The sequence below is a fragment of the Saccostrea cucullata genome, unplaced genomic scaffold (assembly GCF_032062105.1).
Source record: "Saccostrea cucullata isolate Sc308-1 unplaced genomic scaffold, CSIRO_AGI_Scuc_v1 ctg17757, whole genome shotgun sequence".
NCBI lineage: Eukaryota > Metazoa > Mollusca > Bivalvia > Ostreida > Ostreidae > Saccostrea > Saccostrea cuccullata.
In genome coordinates, this window is record NW_026930056.1 from 1 (window position 1) to 6453 (window position 6453).

Consider the following 6453-nt stretch of genomic DNA (forward strand, 5'->3'; position numbering starts at 1 on the left):
TTTTGTTCCCCTTCACCCATAGATGCTATATGCCAAATTTGGTTGAAATTGGTTTAGTGGTTTCAAAGAAGAAGCTAACAAGAGGCCCAAGGGCCTTGAATCGCTCTTCTGATAAATTGTACAATCTATCACTTCTATTTGAAGCCTCTTACTCTAAGTATCCTAAGATGCATGAACTGACAAAGTTTAATGATTCTTTGCCAATTAGGACTGAAGATATTTCAGTATACCTATAAAATACCGTAAGTAGGACATGGTGACCTACTTTTTGATTTGAAACTTTCTGAGGACTCAAGATGCATTAATTGACAAAGATTGATGGTTCTAAGCCAATAAGTACCTCAAATATTAAAGTAGGTCACTGTGACCTTCTTATGGTTGACATTCTCCGAGGGCCAAGAGATGCATCAACTATCAGAGTTTGATGATTCTAAGCCAATAAGTACCAGAGATACTTGGACACAAAGCAATAAAATGTAAAAAAAAAATAGGTCACCGTGACTTACTTTTTGGTCGACATCTTCCAAGGACCAAAGATGCATCAACTGACAATGTTTGATGATTCTAAGCCAATAAGTATCTGAGATAATTAAAAGTAGGTCACTGTGACCTACTTTTTGGTCGACATTCTCCAAAAACCCAATATGTCTCAACTGACGTTTGATAATTCAAGCCAAATAGTACCTAAGATATAACCATAAAATGTCTAAACTACGGAAGGTCACGGTGGCCTACTTTTTGGCCAACATTCCTAAAAACCAAGTTGCATCAAATGACAAAGTTTTTATAATTCTAAGCCAAAAAGTACCTAAGATACTTAAATATAACCATAAAATGTCAAAAGTAGGTCACCATGCTTTTTGGTCAACATTTTCAGAGGATGCATCAACTGACAATGTTTCATGATTCTAAGCCAATAAGTACCTGAGATAACAAAAGTGTTTCATGATTCTCCGAAAACCCAAGATGCCTCAACTGACAAAGTTTGACAATTCTAGGCCAATTAGTACCCAGGATACTTATGTATAGCCATAAAATTCAAAAGTAGGTCACAGTGACCTACCTTTTGGTTGACATGTTCCAAAACCAAAGATGCATTAACTGACAAAGTTTGATGATTCTAAGCCAAAAAGTACCTGAGATACTGAAATATAGCCATAAAATGTCAAAACTAGGTCACAGTGACCTACTTTTTGGTCTACATTCTCCAACAAGTTGTATCAACAGACAAAGTTTGATGATTATAAGCCAAAAAGTACCCAAGATACTTAAATATAGCCAAAAAAATGTCAAAAGTAGGTCACCGTGCCTGCAAAATTCAAAAATAGGTCACAGTGACCTACTTTTTCATAAATATGTTTTGAGCCCCAAGATGCATCAACTTACAAGATTTGGTGAATCTAAACCTCTCATTATCTGAAATAATGGGATTAAATGTTTTAGAAAAGATGAGCCATAAAATTCAACAAGAGGCCCAAGGGCCTTGAATCGCTCTTCTGATAAATTGTACAACCTATCACTTCTATTTGAAGCCTCTAACCCTACCCGCACCTCAGATCTCCAGATTTCCGGATGATTCCGCATTTTTTCCTCATTTTAATATGGAAAAAATGTGGAAAAAAATACGGAGAAAATTAACAATATGGAAAAGCAGAAAATATACGGAAATAATACGGAAAATAAACGGAAATAATACGGAGAATTGGACTTAGTCTATTTTTCATCTGGAAAAATATTGAACTCTTAACTTAGAATATTTTTCATCCGGAAAAAATACGGAGCTCTGGACTTAGAATTTTTTCATCAAGAACAAGATGTGTTTGTGAGACACAGTAGCACCTGGCGGCAACATTAAGTTCTAAAAAGCAATTTTTAGCAAATGGGTCTCAGTCAAGGTCACACAATCATTGTTCTTGGTGTCATATGAAAGCACTTTTTAGTGTAGTATGCATACCAAATATTAAGTCTCTATCATCTATGGTTCAAAAGTTATGGCGAAAATTTGAAAAAGCTATATTTAGCACATAGGTCACAGTCAAGGTCACAAGGTCATTGATCTTGGTGTCAGTTGAAGGTGCCTAATTAGTGGAGTATGCATACCAAATATGAAGTCTCTATCTCTCACGGTTTTAAAGTTATGGCGAAAGTTGAAAAAGCTATTTTTAGCATATAGGTCACAGTCAAGGTCACTGACCTTGGTGTCAGTTGAAAGTGCCTAATTAGCAGAGTATGCATACCAAATTTAATATGAAGTCTCTATCTCTCACCGTTCAGAATTTATGGCGAAAGTTCCAAAAAGCTATTTTTAGCATAAAGGTCACAGTCATGGTCACAAGGTCATTGACCTTGGTGTCAGTTGAAAGTGCCTAATTAGTGGAGTATGCATACCAAATATGAAGTCTCTATCTCTCACGGTTCAGAAGTTATGGCGAAAGTTCGAAAAAGCTATTTTTAGCATAAAGGTCACAATCAAGGTCATAAGGTCATTGACCTTGGTGTCAGTTGAAAGTGTTTTTGTAGTGAAGTATCCATACCAAATATGAAGTCTCTAAGTCTCACGGTTCAAAAGTTATGGCGAAGGTTAAAGTTGACAACAGACAAACAAACAGACAGACATACAGCTAAACAGACAGACAGGACAAAAACAATATGCACCCCGAAAAAATTTGGGTGCATAAAAACTGTCTTGGAGTTAACAGCAGTTCTCTGTTTCTCCTGAATGTTATGAACAATTTGATCGGGATCGGAAGAATGTTTCAAAAAGTCGGGCTCAGTGATCAATTAATTTAAACAACAGACCGCCAAAATTTAACCTTGGCCTCCATGTTGCAACGTCTGCTCTGTCTAAAGGAGGAAGTTTGTTGACCAGACAGCCTGAGATCGTATTGCTGTATCAACCAAAAGATGCAGATACACGTATTTCATATGCGGTACGTCAGTCATATTTTTTTTAACATGTGTGTCACTGTGATGATGAAAATAAATACTCTAGGCGGCTAGGGCCTAGGACTGAGCTACCAGGCTATGCCCATGATTCAAACTTTTCAGCCAATATGCCCATGATTCAAATCTTTCAATCAGCTCATAGAATTTTATTATGGTTAACCACAATTAAAGGTGTTAATTTTGGGGAGCCATGGGCTGTAATCTCTAGCAATGATTTACCATACATTTTTTTTTTGGTAGCGTCTGTGCATGAGGAGATTTCTGAAAAAGAATAAGTGCTTGTTCAACTTACTGCGATTTTAACGGGCTTAAAGCTTGGTCCATGGATGGTTATGTTTGAGGTATATATATTCTTTTTTTTCTTTTTTTATTGCTTGTTTAATAATTAAAAACAGTCAACTATGATTGTCATTATTATAAATAATATTTTAAACAAATTGATATTAAATTGAAGAACCCAAACTTGTGTTTATAAAAAGATTTTAAAAGGAATAAAAGCAATGAATTTAAATTTTATTAATATTGCACCATTATAATTTAAGTACTTTTTTTTTAATTGATAGGATTTGCCAATTCGACCGCAAGTGCTGCTGCAAGAAATTAAACATGCAGAGACCTTACAAATTACAAAGAAGTCTGAAGAAAATTTTTATTGGACAGATGGGTGTAAAGCACAGACCTGAGATATAAATTGAATTGTGAGAAATATGAATCAGGGATGCAGGTAGAAAATGGCAAATGTGATCCAGATTGATAAAAAATGTCTAAAAAATTTTCTTGTTTTGTAAATATTCAATGCTATGTCAATTGTTATTTTTTCCCCAATATCTAATAGTGTTGAACATTTCACTCCCACTTTTGCTTAAATAGAATGAATAAATTTCCATTTATTTAATATGAATATTAAAAAATGCCACATTTTTTCCATGATGAACTTGTGGCTTAAATAAGAGTTCCAGTTTTTTTCCATACATGCTCCTATTTGTTTGTCAAAGATATAAGATCCAATACATTGCTCATGAACATAATGTGTAATTTTGTTCATTCATTTATATGTTTTTTTCTCATAATGATATAATAAATTGTATATAATTTTGCACATTGTTGATGGTTTTGTAAATATTTATGTATGTATGCATCATGTAGCGGTTTTATTAGCCATTTTATAACCATGTGATTAACTCCGTATTTTCTCCAGATTTCCGTATTTCCGCATTTTATCAACCAAGTAAATACCTCCATATTTTGTATATATGGAAATGCGGAAATCTGGAGAGAATACGGAAAAAGAGTCCAAATACTCCCATCCACATTTTCTCCATATTTTGAATACGGAGAAAATCTGGAAATTTGAATCTACGAAAATCTGGAATGAATGCGGAAAATTAGTCCAAATACTCCCGTCCGCATTTTTTCCTTATTTTGAATAAGGAAAAAATGTGGAGATCTGAGGTGCGGGCTGACAAAGTTTGATGATTCTTAGCCAATTATAACTGAAGATATTTTAATAAAGCTATAAAAAAAACCATAAGTAGGTCACAATGACCTACTTTAAGATTGAAGTTTTCTGAGGACTCAAGATGCATTAATAGACAAAGATTGAAGATTCTAAGCCAATAAGTATGTGAGATAGTCAAAAGTAAGTCACTTTGACCTACTTTTTCATCTACATTCTTGGAAAAACCAAAATGCATCAACTGACAAAGTTTGATTATTCCAAGCCAATAAGTACTGGAGATACTTAATTATAGCCATAAAATGTTAAAAGTAGGTCAATGTGACCTAATTTTTAGTAGGCGATTTTCGAAAGCCCAAAATACATCAACTGACAAAGTTTGATGATTCTCAGCCAATATGTATTCGAGATATTCAAAAGTAGGTCACCATGACCTACTTTTTGGTCATCACTCTCCGAAAACCCAAGATGCATCAACCCATAAAGTTTGATGATTCTAAGCTTATAAATACCTAAGATACTTAAATATAGCCATAAAATGTCAAAAGTAGGTCACCATGACCTACTTTTTTGGTCGTCACTCTCCGAAAACCCAAGATGCATCAACTCACAAAGTTTGATGATTCTAAGCTTATAAATACCTAAGATACTTAAATAAAGCTATAAAATGTCAAAAGTAGGTCACCGTGACCTACTTTTTGGTCGTCACTCTCCAAAAACCCAAGATGCATCAACTCACAAAGTTAGATGATTCTTAGCCAATAAATACTGAAGATACTTAAATAAAGCCATAAAATGTCAAAAGAAGGTCACCGTGACCTACATTTTAGTCAACAATTTTCAAAGTCCCAAGATGCATCTGCTGACCAAGTTTGATGATCGTAGGTCTTAAGGTAATCAAAATATGCCTTTTAAACAATATGAAAACATATGCCTGCAAAATTCAAAAAGTAGGCCACAGTCACCCACTTTTTCATAAATATGTTTTAAGGTCCCAAGATGCAGCAATTTACAAGATTTGATGATTCTAACCCTCTCAGTGTCTGCAATAATGGGATTAAATTTTCAAAAAGGATAAGTCATAAAGTTCAAAAAGTAGGTCAAGGTGACCTACTTTTAAGTTGACGTTGTTCAAGGACCCAAGACGCATCAACTAACAAAGTTTGATGATCATAGGCCTTAAAGTGTCCAAAATATGCCTTCAAATCAATTTGAAAACAAATGCCCGCAAAATTTAAAAAGTAGGTCACTGTGACCTACTTTTGATTTAACATGATGTGAAGTCTTAAGATGCATCAACTTACAAGATTTGATGATCCTAGTCTTTATAGTAAGCAAAATATAAACGTTTTTATCAATTGTAAATTTAGGTCAACTTTGAAGTGACCTTGAAACCACGCCCTTTGCCCCAGGGTCATGCCTTGAACAATTTTTAATCTTCAACATATTCTGATCCTTGTGTGTAAGTTTGGTGAAAATCTGCCTGGTGGTTCTGGAGAAGAAGATTTTTTAGCAACCAGTACTTTTGGTTTTGTTTTCCTGATTATCTCCCCTTGTTTAAGGGTCCCAACCCTTATTTTAGTATAAATGGTAGCCCTTGGGCCAAGGATACCCTGTGACAAATTTGACACTGATTGGCCAAGGCGTTCTTGAGTTATGGCCCATTTTCTAAAAAGTTAACGCACACCGCACACCGCACGACGCACAAATGGCCATAGCATTAGCTCTTTGAGCCTTTGGCTCAGAAGAGCTAAAAAGTAGGTCACGGTGACCTACTTTTAAGTTGACCTTGTTTAAGGACTCAAGATGCATCAACTGACAACGTTTGACGATCATAGGCCTTAACGTGTCCAAAATATGCCTCCAAATCAATTTGGAAACAAAAGCCCATAAAATTTAAAAAGTAGGTCACGGTGACCTACTTTTGTGTTAACACGATGTGAAGTCCTAAGATGCATCAACTTACAAGATTTGATGATCCTAGTCTTTATAGTAAGCAAAATATAAACGTTTTATTAAATGTAAATTTTGGTTAACTTTGAAGTGACCTT

The 6453-nt window shown here is 34.7% G+C and overlaps 1 long non-coding RNA gene across 1 annotated transcript; it reads left to right on the plus strand.

Annotated features, from left to right (window-relative positions):
- Positions 1-2789: 2789 nt before the first annotated feature.
- Positions 2790-4042, plus strand: LOC134282796 (uncharacterized). The gene is made up of 3 exons (XR_009995355.1): positions 2790-2930; positions 3187-3287; positions 3510-4042. It is a non-coding gene; the product is annotated as an uncharacterized LOC134282796 (long non-coding RNA).
- Positions 4043-6453: the final 2411 nt, after the last annotated feature.